This window comes from Sceloporus occidentalis, unplaced genomic scaffold (genome assembly GCF_023333645.1).
Source record: "Sceloporus occidentalis isolate IW3139 unplaced genomic scaffold, rSceOcc1.0.p SCAF_6, whole genome shotgun sequence".
NCBI classification, from domain to species: domain Eukaryota; kingdom Metazoa; phylum Chordata; class Lepidosauria; order Squamata; family Phrynosomatidae; genus Sceloporus; species Sceloporus occidentalis.
This window is the reverse complement of record NW_028316986.1, coordinates 114,138,603-114,155,657: the sequence shown is the minus strand read 5'-3', so window position 1 is coordinate 114,155,657 and position 17,055 is coordinate 114,138,603. Positions and strand designations below refer to the sequence as shown.

Below are 17,055 nucleotides of genomic sequence, written 5' to 3'. Positions count from 1 at the left end.
TTGGCGGGAAGCCTTCTCGGAGGCGGAGCTGCACAGGGCCTAGTCAGTGGGCTCGGCTCCAGAGGAGGAAGCCATGTGGCTGTGACCTCCTCCTCTGGAGCCCAGCCCACTGGCTAGGCCCTGTGCGGCTCCACCCCAAGCCCTCCTTCCCATCAAGACCTAGCATGGCAGCTAGGCCTTGCATTACTAAGAGGGAGGAGGTGGTGACTGGGAGTTCTGGGATGGCTGCCATACCTGGGACGGGACATTCCAGACAGTTGAAAAACCATGAATGTCCCGCCTGGAACTGGGATATGGCAAGCCTAACTATGATCACTATTATGTATGTTCTTTATTATTTGATTGGAAATAGGTTTCCTCTTGGAATTTCCATTGATTTCAACAACATTAAGATTGGGATGAATGGAACAGCAATTCTGTGTTTTAATACATGGGGAATTAATTTTACTTTCTACCAATCTTGTAAAATTTTCCTTTAGAGATTCCGCTTTATCTTTGTTTATATTCAGTTGTTCAAATATAGAAATAACTGTTTGTGCTGTCAGCAAAGTTTGTCTGGTTAGAAGATCAGGTGTACTATTAATTTCTAAGCTATCTGTATTTGTATTAGGGTCTGTATTTAGATCTCCGTTACACAAAAGCTGAGCAGCTGCTGTACAAAGAGTAGCTGTCTGGTCCGATTAAATAGAAGAGGAAAGATTTGTAGAATCATGTACAGATTGGTGACTTTCAAACTGCAATTCACCTTGCAAATTACACTGTGAAGTGTCCTGGCCCTTAAGGTTGTTGGAAGTTGTTAAAGATAAAAGATTACTTATGGAGAGTGACTGTCCAACTGTTGAGTGATTGTTGGTTACAAATCCATCCACTTTCATCCGTTTTGTTTTGGTTTTTTTTTTGTTTGTTTGTTTGTTTAGCTATGTTTTTGTAGCTGAAAGAGTACATTGTCTCTTTTTTCTTTTTCCCATTTTATTTACTTACTTCAAATTTTTTTTAAAGTTTATGAAGAAAAAAGAAGAAAAAAAAGTTGCTTTAACTTGGAAGGTTAAAAAGGAATGCTAAAAATGGATCTAAAGATCTCTAACTCACTGGCAACGCATTTGACCTCTCTTCTAAGTCAGTGATGGCGACCATATGGCACGTGCGCCAGAGGTGGTACTCAGAGCCGTCTCTGTGGGCATGTGTGCCGTCACCCCAGCACAGAGTTTGCCAGAGTTTGTTACTAGAAAGCCAGAGGGACACGGCACTTTGCAATATATAAATGGGTTTTGGGTTGCAGTTTGGGCACTTGGACTCTAAAAGGTTCACCATCACTGTTCTAAGTTAAGCTGCTGGTGCTGGATATTGATACAGTCTAATAAAGGTCTTAATATATGAAGATGGGGGAAAGAAAGGGGGGAAAAACCTTAGTGTATCTGGGGCTTGCTTTTAAAGGCTCCTAGACCTGGGATACCTCATAGTTGGTGCTGTTGCTGACTGCTGCAGGGCCTCCTCTGCCACACCTAGGGACTCTCTGGATTTTTTAAATTGTATTCAGATGTATTTCTTTTGCAGTTTGTTTGGCTTATGTGGCCTCAATATATTTTTTTTTTCTGGCAAGACTGATACAGAAGAGGTTTGCCTAATTCTTAGGATAAGTGAGTGTGACGTGCACAATGGCATTCAGTGGCAGCTATCTTCTCTTTTGAAATTGAGAGCCTCCTGTCCTGTGTGATAAACTCCTGAGACAATTCAGTTAGACCTTGGATGCATGGAATATAAGCACAGAGATCTTTCACAGCAGCAGTGACATAATGAAAAGCATAAAGAGCATCAAAGCCATCAAGAGGTGTCATGGGAGAAGGGGAGGCACAAGTATTTTCTCTCCATGTACTTCATTCTTATTGTGCCTAGCAGCCAAACCATGTGCTCTTTTCCGTTTTCTGCCATACAAAACAGCAGACGACCAGTGTGGGTTACACCTCAGGTATCCTACATGTTTGGACAGAAGACATCTGATATTCAAAATTACATTTGGGTGGAAGTGTGTAGTGTCAGGTATCTGCTGAAGCATTGTGTGTTGAAGGAGGGATGTTCCTTCATCCCCTTATTTGCTTAATGTCAATGTGTAAAAGTTAGACCGAGAAAGTGTTTCAACTCCATCGATTAAAAAACAACAACAAATTACCAAATGATGCTAATGGCTTTTTATTAATGATAATAAATCCGTTGATGTGCCACGTGCAACTTTGCAAAGCTCCACATTATCCTTAAAGAAGTGTGTGGGGGAGGGAGGAAGAGGGCAAATTCCTAGAATATAACTTCTTCTATCCAGATAGTAACATGTATTTGTTTGGTTTGCTTGTCATTGTTGTTGTTAAGTGCCTTCGAGTGGACCCTGACTCATGGTGATCCTGTGGATAAAACATCTACAAAACCCCTTGTCTTCTACTGCTTTGCATTTTTGTTGTTAACCACCTTTGAGTCAATCCTGACTCATGGGGACCCTGTGGATGTGGCATCTCCCTACCCTCCACTGCTCTTGTAAATTCATACCAGTGACCTCCCTAATAGAGTCTATCTAGCATGTGGTCTTCCTCTCTTTCTAATTCCCTCTACCTTTCCTTTATGGCCTTTTCTGAGTTGTGCCATTTCATGATGTGTCCAGAATATGACATCAAATCATCTTGGCTTCCAAGGAAATTTCTGTCTTGATCTGTTCAAGGACCCATTTGTTTGTCATTTTGTCTGTCCACAGTATCCTCAGCACACTTCTCCAGCATTCTATTTCAAATGAATTGATTTTCTTGTCTGCTTTCTTCACTGTCCAGCTCTTGCATCTGTACATGGCGATGGGGAATACACTGCCTTCTACGATTCTAATGTTAGTGCTCAGTTGTATATCTTTATTCTTTAGGATCTTTTGCTAGGTGAAATTAAATATTCCAAAGAAACAGTTGTTTCTAAGGATCAAAAATGCACAAAATGCATGAAGCAAGCTTTTGAAGCTTCCCTGGCTTCTCCATTGGGCAAAGGAGTTAAAGAGCATGCAGGAGTCAAAATAATAATGATGTCAGTCACAAGCCTGCCTTTTGTCAAGATGTGGCTGTTCTCAGTTCAGGGTGGTGTTGAAGGGACATTTGTGCAAATAGTCAACAAATATTTTGTGCATTTTTGGGGGTTCAGAAATGACCATCGCTTCAGAATATTTCATTCCACCTAGCAAAACCAAGGAGCAGCTGATACTATCTGGACAGAGGTCATATTCTGGGATGTTGCCCTCTCCCTCCCTCCCTCCTTCTTCTCTTTCCTTAAGGATAATGCAGAGCTTTTCAGAGAAGGAAACCAGTGGAAATTGGAAAGCTTGCATCATGTATTTTCATGTTGTAAGCTCTGCTCCACTCTGGGCTCCACAACAAACTCCAACTCCCAGATTTCCACAGCCTTGAGCCAGGGCAGTTAAAGCGGTGCCAAACAGGGTTATTTCTCCCGTGTGGATGCGGATGCTGAGAGGAAACAAAACACACACAGTGTGGAGGGAGGCGGGCAAGAAAGAGGCGGTAAAGACTCCCCAGGCTGCCCTTCTCCTCAGGAAGAAACCGAGTTGCTCTATGGCGCCCGAACCAGCGTCCTCTGAGGTGACCCCAGGCCCTCCTTTTCCAGGACCTGTCCTCCATTTCAGCCTTCTGTCCTGGAAGAATTCCCAAACGCCTTTCATTTGGAGACTGGTTAAGAAGCAGGAATGTTTCTAGCTTGTATAGTGAGCATGTCCTCCATTCTCTGCCAGGACCTCTGGTCATCCTGGCGGGAGAGAGAGGGGAGGGCACAAGGCCTCCTTCAAGACGCCCCATCAAATGGGGGGGGGTGACTAGGAGGACAGGGCACCGCAAAATTGGGGGACCTTCCAAAAAGGGGGGGAGGGCGACAGGACCAAATGTAAAACACCTCAAAACACTCCTATTTTTAAAAAAAGGCCAATCCATGTTTCTTGGTCATGCTCCAAACGGAGGACGTTTAGGGATTCGCCCTGGACAGAAGGCTGAGCCTGGAGGACAGACAGGTCCTGGAAAAGGAGGCTCCCTGGCCAGCCCTGAGCGATTGAGGGCGAAGCCCAGAAGCCAGAGAGGAGGCTGGGCGGCGGAGGAATGGCTGGCTAGGGCTTAAGCCCCTCTCCTTTCATGGGAAGGAGGAGGGGGGGAGAAGAGGGTCCAGAAAGTGCAGAGGCTGCGATGGAGGGCTGAAGCAAGAGGGGGAAAGAGCAGGGAGAAGCAGCAGCGGCAGCAAGGCACCAGCCTCCAGCTCCAGCAGAAATAGCAGCCAGGCCACTGCTCTCTCTCTCTCTCTCTCTCTCTCCAAAAAAAGAAAAAGAGACCCCGCCACTTTCAGAGCTGCGCGCCTGCGCAAGAAGCCCACCGCTTAGGTCTCTCTCTCTTTCTCTTTCTCCTCCTCTGTTTCTCTCTCTCTCCCGCTGTCTCTCTCTCTCTTATCCTCTCTCCTCCTCCTCCTTGTTGTATTTCTCAGAGCCTCCTCCCTCCCTTCCCTCCTCCTTGCATCCCTGCATCCTTCCTTCCCTCCTTGCAGGACCATCGCCGGGGATGGGCAGCGAGAGCGCGCGGAGGAGCAGCAGCCCCGGCGCCCGCACTTGCTCCTCTTGCTGCTGCTGCTGCTGCGGAGGAGGAGGAGGAGCAGGAGGCGCCTCTTGCCCCTCGGCTGCTGCTGCTGGTGCTGGTGCTGCCTCTGCCCCCCGGGGGGCGCCCCGGCTCCGCTCCCGCCTCTTTTTCCCCCGCAGCAGGACCGGTGAGTGGGGATGGCTGGCGGGGGAAGGGGGTGGCTCCGCCTTCCTTGCACCTGCTGGGCTCCTGGAAAGGCTGGCACTCTCTGGGCGCCCCTGAGATCTTGGGGGAGGGGGGAGGGCTCTTAGGGTGGCTTCTTCCTCGGAGGGAAAGCCTGGCCCTCTCTGGGTGCCCCTCCTGGGATGAGGGTGGTGGGGAAAGGGTTAGGGGGATTTCTTCGGTGGGAAAAGCTGGCACTCTGGGACCCCTGAGAGGAGGGTGCTGGTGCTGGGGAAGGGCTTCTTCTTCTGTATGAAGAAATGCTGGCACTCTCTGGGTGCCCCTGAGGTTGGTGGAGGGGGTGGGGAAAGGGTTAGGGGGACTTTTTCGGTGGGAAAGGCTGGCACACTCTGGATAACTCTGGGATGATGGGGAAGGAGGGTTTAGGGTGGTTTCTTGGTGGGGGGATGCTGGCACTCTTGGTACTCCTGAGGCTGGTGGGGATAGGAGGGACGGAGGGGGCTTCTTCTTCGGCGGGAAAGGCTGGTACTCTGGGTCCCCCTGAGGGGGTAGTGGTGGGGAAGGGCTTAGTGTGGCTCCTTCTTCAGGGCAGGGGGAAAGGCTGGCACTCCCTGGGTGCCCCTGAGGATGGTCTTGGGGGTGGCTTTCTCTGGGGGGGGGGTCTCCAAAGCAGGTCCAAGGAGAGGTGCCTCGTTCCTTCCTGGCCTGTCGACCCTTTCTCTCTCTCTCAGCCCTCAAGGCTGAGGCTGAGAGAAAGAAAAAGAGGAGAGAAAAGGCAGGGAAGGAAGGAAGGAAAAGGAAGGAGGGGGCTCATCAGCTCCAGGCTTTCAGCCCCAGCGCCTCAGCAATCGCCTTCTTTGGAAAGGCAGCATTTACGCACGTGTCCCGCTTGGTTTCCTCGCTCCCCCACATCGTTATTATTGTTGTTATTATTAGTCGTAGTAGTAGTAGTAGTAGTGTGTATGTGGGGGTTGTATGCCTTCAAGTCACCCCCACTTATGGCTCAGCTAGTCATCGTGACCCTAGGCTGCATCCACACTGGAGAGATAACCTGGTTTGGCCCCGCTTTAACTTTTTGTCTGGCTCAAGGCTATGGAATTCTGAGAGCTGGAGTTTGTTGTCTGGGCCCGCAACAAACTCCAACTCCCAGAATTCCATTGCCTTGAGCCAGACAAAAAGTTAAAGCGGGGCCAAACCGGGTTATCTCTCCAATATGGATGCAGCCTAGGGGAAGGAGAAGCAGTGGATGTCTCCTCTCAACAGTCAGGGGCTGGTGTCCTTGCAGGCATCTCCCCTTCCTCTCTCTCTTTCCCCCCATCACCTCCTCCTCCTCCTCCTCCTCCTCTTTGCTTTACAATGAAGTCTTGAAAGAGACCCCTAGTTGCCCTCTTGCTGGCTGCGCTTGTGCCAGTCCTCCTCCAGCGAAGCGCTTGACCATTGCTCTGGAGTGAGCAAAGGACTGGATCTCTGCTGCAGGAGAAGGCGGCACTCGGTACACCTGGCTCCCTGGCAGGGCTAGAAATGTGATTTGGGCCACAGGTAAGCAGAAAGATGCTACCTGGCTGGAGGCAGAAAGGAGACACAAAGAGGGACTGTTGTGTTGCAAATAAATCTCCCCCCCCCCCCCATCCCTTCCCATCTCTGTTTTCCCTGGGTTTCCTTACATTGGTGCATGGCAGGAGGCTGTGTGTGTTGCTATCCCCCGTTCTTTCCCTGTAGGCTGTGTAGTATTTTCAGTTTTCCAGTGTAGTTCAGTAATTCTGTGAGAAAGGGTTGTTATGACAGCAGCTTCCCTACCCTCCTTCCCTACTTTGTCTGTAGCATCACTGGTAATGGGAAGAATACAGGGTGCCTGTTGCTGCAGTCTTTATGCTATACATATGCATATATTTGTGTGTGTACGTATGTGTGTGTGTGTGTGTATGCACAAGCATGTACACATATACCTGAATCAATGTTTGTATCCATTTATTTTCTCCTGTTTGAATCTAACTGTGGTCTGTGCATCCAAGCACACATGTGTATGAACCCCACATAACTGAAGTTGCAAATATGACAAAGGGATTTTGCTTCCCCCCCCCCCCCGTAATATTACTGTAATGTTATTGTATGTTTTCCCCGTAATATTATTGTATGTGAGGCTTGTGGGTGTCGGAAGAGTGTCACACATTTAGCACAATGTCTTGCTTGATTTGTTAAAAAGCAAGGTTGTTGTGGTTGTTTTGAGACCTTGAACGGTAACTTCTGATAACTCCTGGTAACTCACAAAAAATGCAGGTGATAATCGACAGTGGTTGAAAGGCTTAAAACTATCCTTTGCATGGGTTGTTATGGAGATAACTCAGTCTGTCATTAGTAATGGTACCATTATGTCATGGTTGCTCTGCCTCCCAGTTGCACTCAGAAGCTGTAGCTCAAAAGCTGTTCTGCTTTCTGCCCTGTTAAATTATTTTCAGTATGTGCGTGTGTACCTAAAGTGGTATTGGGTATGAGAAAATGTAAAAGAGTTATTTGTTCCATTCCTTTTCTTTCTTTAAAACAAATCTGCAGGAGTGTCTTTGAACAAAGAACTATAAGGGAGTATAGTAATATGGAATTCTATCTTTGGGGTGTTCACAGGAGCTGCGTTTATGCCACTTGTGCCTGTATCTGGTGATCTATGACCAGTTTATATTAATAAAGCTAGGTTCTATACAGGCTATTTAAGGTCGGGAGTAAGAAAACTAGCAATAGTATATCAGCACTGTTTGTGCAAAATTAAGTATATCCACAGCAATACAGACAGTGAAAAAGAAAAAGAAAATCTCTGGGTACCTGTAATAAAGGCAATAACATAAAAAATAATTATCTGTCTATATAAATAGGAATTTTGTAGGCTTGCATTGCCATAAAACCTTACTAGAGAAGATATTTTATTAAGAATTGAATTTGTTGGAACGTTTGTCTTTGGCTTGTACATGACTGCAAAGTAAACATCCACTGGAAATTTTATCCCACGAGTTTAGGCAGCATCAGGAGTATTTACAGTGGATTCAGAAACCTTACAGTTTGACCTAAGCCTGTTGCTGCTGGTTCAAGGGAATCCAGCACTGCTGTTACAAACTAGCACCGCTCCAGATAAGAACCCCAGCTGAAATCTTCAGATCCTGCATTCTCAACATGTGGTAGCAGGCTGCCTATATGTTGACCTGCATGAAGGTTTCTGTACCCACCAAACTTAGTTCTATCGCCATTGGAATAAGTCTTACCTCTCTTCAAGGATGAACCTGTCAAGCCAGTTGCTAAGAGATTCATATACAGAGAGATGGGATCCTTCAAAGATCACTGAGATAATGGGAACTGCTTCAGTTGTTGGAGGTGAGGGTTTCCTCTCATACAACCAAATTTTAGATACACTAAGCACAATCAGGATAGTGATCTATGCAGAGATTGGTTTTGCTTGATCAGGGTGAAGCTGTAGTATTCTCTTCTATATCTAGAGGAAAATTTTAATTTAGACACAGGACTGTGTCCGGGTTGATTTTAGCTTGGATGCAGATGTATCACTGCCAATATTGAGAATAAGACTACAGGACTGGTGTAGGGGATTCTTGGGTTTAATTGTTATTCACGGAGGAGGAGCTATTCATTTGCACTTCTGTGTGCATTCTTCTATAACATTTCACAGGGTTATAAGGAAATGCTGAGATTTGCCCATATTTTCTTTTTTCACATTGTAGTTTTGTAACATCGTGTAAGGTAAGATAGACTGAGAAATGGTACGTGCCCAAGGCCAACAAGAAAGCTTCACAGCTGAGTGGATGTCTGAATGGGTATTCAGTTGTCTCACACTGGCTTATGTATGAGTATGTCTTGCTTAATTGTACCTGCAAGAGGGATTAGAAAGAAACACATATGTTGGATAAGAGATATTTCCAGTACTCATCATCATCCATGAAATACCATTTTAAGTATAAGGAATTACATAGCTTAAGTAGACACAATATAATACTATGAGAAGGGAGCTAACTGTAGTTTAAAATGCCCAGAAGTGCCAGTTTCCATATGTTCACTCTCTATTTTAAAAAAAAGTTAGATTTAAATTTTTGATTCTGTAATCAAGTGTACAATCAACTGCTTGGGACTATAGTATTATATTGGAAAGAACTGAAATGTTTGAATGATATTGGAAAAAGTTAAGAAAATACTCTACCATATACAGAGCATGAAAAATTAGAATACAGTATGTGAAATGCCTCATGAAAATCTGAAAATTTAATGAAAAATCCTTTGCATTTTCAATTTCCTAAAAAGGGCATTTGTGTGATAATCATAGAAGAAAATACTGGAGAAATTAATAACTTTTTCAACTATAGGAATAATACTTAAGAGTTATAAATTACTTTAAAGTGTTCAACATACTTTGTAAGCTTTGTTTCAGTAATTCTTACAAGAAGAAGAATTGCATTTAACAGAAACTGGTTTTTACAAACTGTTTTCCTTCCCCCCCCCCCCCTCTGTACCAAAGAAAGAAAGAAAAGTGGTGATTAAACAAATAAGATGTTTTCTTTTTATTTGTATCTGAAAATTTTTAAAAGCATATTTCTATGAAGTATCTCTTTCAAAATACCATGGTTTCAAATGTATCCAGATTTTGTACAAACACTGCACTTATACTCTTTGAAAAGTGAATGTTTGACCTGCTGTAGAACCAGTTAGACAAAGTTAAATCCTGTTTTTCCATGTAGAAGACCCAGTTGTAGAAAAATATCTGATCTGAGGAGAGGTGTTTTAAACATGACCCATCCAGTGTTCACTATACTCCTTTTTCTGACTGGACCACAAAAGACAAAGGTGTAAATCTGAAGTAGGAGATCTACTGTTCAAACTGTTTTGATCGTTGGAATTGGGAAGAGAATATTCCCCCCACCTCAGCCTCCATTCAATTAAAAATAGACTATACAGGAAGGCTAGGATACCATTTGGAATTGGTTTTCAGATAGCGCCAAAGGCTGTAAGAAGTAGGGAAAGGGAGGAAAGTTCTGTTGAGTTGGTGTATGGCATTGAATTTAGGCCAAGATATAAAGGTAAATCTTAGTGCACTAGAAAGGATTGCTGCAAAGTAATGGAACTTTTACTGTGTTTGTGATCACTTTATCCCTCCCCTCAAGTCATATCACACATTTATTTTGCAACCTACCTCCTCCCCCTGCCTCTCCAAAACAATTTGTCATGCATCAGGGAAGAGATATGTTTGTGGATGCTGTTAAGAGGGCTTATGGAACCAGCTTTACAATTCTTGAATCATGACTTTAAGGTTGAGTTAGAATCAAGGTCAAAACACACACACACACCCTCCACAGCTCTGGTTGACTGATGTACCAGCAACTGCAGCAGTACAGCTGTGTCACTTTATACTGTTATAGTCCTGCTGTGATCTTATGCTTGCCCAGTGGAACAGTAGAAAACAAAAACACGGTACAGTGGCTCTTTGCTGAGGTTGGGTTGCAGGAACCCCCCCCTTCATGGATACCAAAATGCAGTTTTGGTATCCATTAAATATAGTAACCTAGTAAAACAGTGTCCCATATATAAAATGGCAAAATCAAGGTTTGCTTTTTGGAATTTTAAAAAACATTTTCAAGCCATGGATAGTTGAATGCAGAATAGGTGACTGTATTATCAAGCAGTGCCAGCTAGGGAAGCATGCTTTTAGCTACCAGGATCATGCTTACTCAATGAACAGTGACTGCCACACTTCCCAACAATGCATGTAGAAGAACTGAAAGTGCATACTTCAGTACTGATCACTGTATTGCAGTGATTAACACCAAGTTGCTGCAATTGATTGATACAGCAATAGAGTTACCTACAAACAGAAAGCTGAAGTGGCCCAGTACTGACAGCAGCAACCCACATACATTCTTTTGCCAGGGGAAGGTCTGGAACATACAGAGTGCTAACTGAATCAGAAGAGTTGGACATCTGTATTGCCCCTGGGGGCAAGAGAACACTTGCATTAAAAGTCCATTAGCAACAGGACAAGTGTTCAATGTCTCACAAAATAAACCCATCAACAAAATAAACAAAAGCGAGAAGAAGTAGAATTGGTTGTCATCTATATATGATTAACACCTCCAATTCTTGGGTAACCCACTTAAGGATTCTGTAAAAGTTAATCAGTTAATCAGCAAGGGGACAAAATAGAGCCCTCTGAAATCCATAGCACAGAGATCATAGGGCAGGACAATAATACATTTTATGGTTTTAGTTTAAGGTTTTAATAGTGTTTTTTTAACTGTACCATTCATAGTTTTTATTATACCAATCATAGTTTTTGTTTTTTGTTTTTTGATGTGCATGAAGTCAGCTTCATTCCTTAAAGCAGCATAGACACTGGTGAAATAGTTAAGAGCACTATATGAACTCTTCTGAAAGATTTTTCACATATTTGCCAAATTATATCATTTCAACCAGTTTTTCCATTTGATAGTGCTTAATATATGTACCAGACAGTGGTGCAAATCTGATTTCTAAATGATTTTAAAAAAATTTACAACTAAACTAATTATTATTTTTACTGTTTTATTTTTTTGTATAAGGGAAAAAAAGACTATAGAGGGGTTTTCTTCCAGTAGCCATCATAGTTTGCAAAGTTATATAAAATAATATAGGCATCTGCACACTAGGGAGTTTAAAAGCTTAGTCTGAGTGTTGTTCATTTGTGGTTAACTGCTTTTGCCAAACATGACCCCACAAAAAACAAGTAGCAAAATTCATTGAAACACTCATGATTAATTATTAGGAGCCATGGTCTGTTAGCTGCTGGGCTACTGAAAATGAAATGCATATGTCTGATATCCACGTGTTCATATTTGAAGAATAATCAGACTGGCTTATCATTTACATAGAAAATCTTCCTGATACGTACATACCAGGTAAAGGCACATATTTAATTTAATGTTTTGCAGCTGACGTCAGTTTAGATATCATCCAGTTCAGTGCCTGGGCACAAGCAGCTATTATTCCTGTCTGTCACCAGATCTGGCTTAAAAATTGGTACATGGATTCCCATTCTAAACAAAATCTTATCCAAATGCTCTTCAGGGTCTTCAAATTGTTGGAAATGAAAAATAAAAAGAAAGCCATAGCTTCCATCCCTAAATAGGAAGAGAGGACATTCATCCATCAACGTTGCTTTTCCTTTCATCCCTTCAGTACTTCCTTCAGTTACAATTCCATACCCAAAGCAAGAGATAGCTCCTGTCCTAGATCCACCTGGTCAGAACATAGATAGCAAGCCAGCTAGCAGCCCCAGCAGAATTCTAGCAGCCCACCACCATAGAATCATAGAGCTGGAAGAGACCACAAAGGCTATCCAGTCCAACCCCCTGCCATGCAGGAACACGCAATCAAAGCACTCCCAATAGATGGCCATCCAGCCTCTGTTTAAAAACCTCCAAAGAAGGAGACTCTGCCACACTCCAAGGGAGTGTGTTCCACTGTCAATCAGCTATGTCGGGAAGTTCTTCCTAATGTTGAGGTGAAATCTCTTTTCCTGCAGTTTGAATCCACTGTTCCATATCCTATTCTCTGGAGCAGCAGAAAATTGGACACACTCCAATTCCAATCATAAACAGCAAAGAGAACCTCCTCAAAGCTGACTCTTCATTTCCACATTTGGGGGCAGACTTCAAAAATTCATCCACAACAGATCAATGGGTTTTACAGACAGAGAGGGGGGGAGGGAGGGATATTTAATAAAGTTCAATCAACTTCCATCCCACCTTTTTGTCTTGTCTCCATGTTTAAGGAAACAGTTTAAACGCCTCCTAATGTTGGAAGAAATAAACCATCTCGTGGACATCTCAAAGCAATAGAAGGGGTCCAACCTTCTCCAAGGAAGATGGCAGTTACTCTCTCTTTTTCCTTTTTCTCAAGGAGAAAATATCTTGGAGAAGAATCCTAGACTTGAAGCACATGAACTGATTTGTGTAAAAAAAAAAATTACATGGAAACCTTCCAAATCATCGTGGTAGCCTTACATAAAGGGTACTTTCTGACCTCTTTGGATTGCTCCAAAGCCTACTTGCACATTTTGGCTGATCTATGGCACATATCAAGAGAAACACTATTATTTTCAGGCCTTGCTGCTCATACTCTGGCACTTCGGGTATCTACAAAGGTAATAGTGGCTCTAGTTGCCAGCTGGAAGAAGTCTCACCTTCATGTCTTCCCTTATTTGGATGATGTGTTAATAAAATCTGTTTCTTTGCATCTGTACTCTAATGGGTCCATCAGTCAGATGTTCAATAGGTCAGGAGCTCATTGAAAAATCATGGTTTTCTGGTTCATCTTGGAAAGAGCCATCTCTTTCCCTCTCAACATCTTGGCGCAATCATCAGCACCTCCCAAGCACTGGTTTTCTTTCCCCCAGAGAGGGCTCAAACCATCAGAGCAACTATCTAGTCAGTCCTCCATTCTCAATGTGTAGATGCCATTCTTCTAACATGCCTGCTAGGATTTATGATTCTTCCATTCTGTGCATCCCTTGGTCCCACTTTCATGCTAGGAAGCTCCAGTAGTTTCTGCTTCCTCACCAATCCTGGATCTCCACCTCCCAACACCAACTTATTCCTGTCCCTGGGTTGATCAGGAAGTGCCTCTCCCCAGCCATTTTAAAGAGTTGTCCCCTTGGGACCAAATCAAGATCCAGCTGACCACCAGTGCAAGGCTGGGGAGCCCACTGTCAAGAAGCTGATATTCAGGACAGGTGGACACCCAGTGTTCTCCAATACAACATCAACTGGTTGGTATTAAAGGAGATACGGCTGGCTCTCCTATCTTTTTCTCACCTCATTCAGTGGGAGCCAGTTCTTGTCAGGTCAGGCTATGTGACTGCAGAGACACACCATAAACCTCAAAGGGAAAACCATCATGTTGCTTGATGGTTGAAAACCAGAAAATTCTGTCCTCCACCAAGTCTGACCTTATATCTCTAGAGACAGAACACATACAGGGAGAAATGAAAACCAATGCTGGCTGACTGAGTTGCACCAATATCGACCAGATAGAGTGGCAGCTAGCTCTGAGAATCTTCCAGAGAATTATGAACAACTTTGATCTTGCTGTGATGGATCCCTTTTCCTTGCCAGTAAATCATCAGGTGAACTTTTTCTCCAGGTACCATTTGAAGGGACAGAAGATGCACTGAATAGCTCCTGTCCCCCAGGTTTCTTTACACCTTCACTCTCACAATCCTGCTCCCACAGGTTCTAAGGAAAATCTGGTTAAAAAGAGCCATGGCCATCCTCACTGATCCACACTGGCTGAGGCAGCTCTGTTTTGCAGATGTTCTTCAGCTATCCCAGGGATTATGACTCTTCAATCATTCCAGATATCCTGACCCAAGGGGAGGTAATCCTTCCAGACCCAGGGTGGCTCAGCTTCATCCTTGGATGTTGAAAAGCTGATGTTATCTAATTTAGGGGACTCCAAAGAGGTCATTGAAACATTGTTGTTTTATAGGAGATTTTTTACGAACAGGATCTGCAATTACACATCCAGGTCCTTTTCCCATTGGTGTAGATGTAAACATTTTGATTTTTGAAAACCTTGTTAAACATTCTGCTTTTTCTTCCTACCAGAGGGCTTAGACAAGTGCCCAATACCTTAAAAAGACAAGTTGCTGCCATAGCCTTAATTTCCCCTCAAAAACAGGCAATTTCCTTATCTTCTCATCCCCATGTGAGTCAGTTCTTAAGAGCTGCATTGCTTTTGAAACCACCTACAGGTCATCGCAATATTAACAATATTAATAAGGATTTACAAAGGTGAGTAAAACTTAAATTGTCGCTTTTGGGGAAAATTCCTGGTATAAAAATGAATGTTTTGCTAAGAATGTTTCTTATGTTCCAGACAACATGGATTATTTAATAATAATAATAATAATAATAATAATAATAATAATAACATTTCTTACCTGCCTCTCCCCATGGATTGAGGCAGGGAACAACAATAGGCCAACAAATACGTGTCAGTTAAAACACAACTTCAAACGAGACACATATATATTAAAACAATCTATGTTTAAAATAACATTGTTTAAAATTTACTGTTTTAAAAATAATCTGATAGGTCTGCCGGAAGAGATTTGTCTTCTATGCTGTTTTAAATTCAGACAGCGTATTCAGCTATCTAATCTCTTCTGGCAGGTCATTCCACAATCTAGAGGCAGCTACAGAAAAGTACTCTGGCTAACAGCTGCCAACCTAGTCCTGGCTGACTGCAGTAACCGTCCACCAGAAGACCTGAGTGTATAGAATGGATTATACAGGAGAAGTTGATCATATAGGTAACCTGGACCCAAACTGTGTAGGCCTTTGAAGTTAATAACCAATATTTTGTACCTTACTTGGAAACTAATTGGCAACCAGTGGAGTGATTTTAATATTGGTGTGATATGATCAATCCTGAATGTCCCATGTTCTGAATTAAGTTTATGAACTTGGTACAGAGGTTGCGTAATATACAGTGCATTGCAAAAATTCACCCTTGAGGTTTTGAGCACATGCATTACCATCTTTAGGTCCACCAGTTCTAGGGACCTTATCACACTAGCGAAAAACGAGATTTAAAGTAGATTAAAAAAAGCACCCTGCAAATGCGGGAGGTTTATCACATGACGTTTGGCCAGACCAGAAATAATGCAAAGATAAAGCGAACGTAAAGGGGACAAAACTGGCAGCTTTTTAGTTTCAGAACTTCCCGAAAGTAAAAAGCTGCCGTTTTTGTCCCCTTTACATTCACTATATTTTCATGTTATTTCTAGTCTGGTGAAACAAACTTCCCGTATTTGGGGGATTTTAAAAATTTAAATCTACTTTAAATCCCATTTGTCAGAGGGATTTTGCTAGTGTGATAAGTGGAAGAATACAGCAATACCAGCAAATGAGGACTGGTTGCTTAAACTGACAGGTTTAGCTGGAATTGACAAATTAACAATATTCATTCAAGAACAATTACTGGTGACATTTTTAAAAGATTGGGAACCTTTAATTGACTTTTTGCAGAAAAAATGAGAACAATATGTTAAGAGTAAGTTTTGACAGTAGAGTTGGCAGAACTGAAGAAGTATATGTATAGTAATCATAATCGGAGAAGTTATTTTATATAGTTATGCATAATAATCACTAGAAGGTCAGAAATTAAATGTAACTTCTTTTGTTGCTCATTGTTGTTTTTTCTTTACTATCTTTACTTTTCTCTCTTTTTCTCTCTTTTTCATGTGTTCTTGCTTCTTTTATTGTACTTAAAAATATGTAACAAAAAATATCTCAAGAAAAACCTATATGGACATTTATTGCCAGACATTCATTCACTGTGGCATAGTTAATGAAACTGTGGATGAATACATAGATAGAATCACTTTCTCCCATTTTATGTGATTGTTGTAATGTTAAAACTGGAAAATTTTGTTTTACTTAAAAAAATAAAATTAAGGAGATACGTGCAAGTTTTTACATGTAAGTTTATAAATGAGTTGTGTGGCATAGTAATTGCCTGAAGATGAAGAACTCTGTAGAGACTTTAAAATTGAACACCTGCACAAAACTCTTACCATTGTGTAATTATAACTGATCTATATATAGCAGAAAATTAAGAGGAATGGCTTTCAAGTCAAAGAATTTGATTGTAAATAGGAAGAAGCCTAGCCACTTCTCATGTTAGAGAATGTGGCTACTAATCATTTCCATTGCAGGCTTCTTTGGAAGTTTTGACTAGGAAGCAGGCTAATAATGTTGAGAGGGAAAATACAAAGAAAAAAATAATCATCATATTTTAGAGGGATGTCAGGAGAAGTTAAGAACATTTGCAAAAATGAGTTTTTTCAATATTTGTAGATTGCTCATTATTCTAGTGAACCTCATCCCAACAATTAGAATATGTATAGCTATCACTCTCCCAGGGCTGCAGACCAAATAAGACATTGAGAAGAAAAAAGAAGTATCAGAATAGCTGAGGGGAATCCTATGTTTCAAAGAAGTAAATCTTTGAAGGAAAAAAGTGTGTGAGAGAAAAATAACTGCAGTTTGAACCATGGAATATTGACTATGCAGTGGAAAAGGGAAAAAACAACAAAACCTGCCTGGTTCCAGAATGTGGTATGCAATGCACAACTTATGTCTTCGAAATCTTCTATTATCCAAAAGAAATAAATAAAAACAAAAATCATCACTCTCTAGTTGGAGGAAGGACCCCTGGTGAGTTCTATTGTAGCCATGGACAATTAAAGGCAATGGGC

The 17,055-nt window shown here is 42.3% G+C and overlaps 1 protein-coding gene across 1 annotated transcript in view; it reads left to right on the top strand.

Moving 5' to 3' along the window:
* Positions 1-4,718: 4,718 nt before the first annotated feature.
* Positions 4,719-17,055, top strand: part of LOC149311284 (4-galactosyl-N-acetylglucosaminide 3-alpha-L-fucosyltransferase 9) — an 86,828-nt gene continuing 74,491 nt past the window's right edge. Inside the window, exon 1 of the mRNA XM_089528535.1 lies at positions 4,719-4,776. The gene's annotated coding sequence lies outside the window, so the exon portion shown is untranslated. The remainder of the gene's footprint in view (positions 4,777-17,055) is intronic.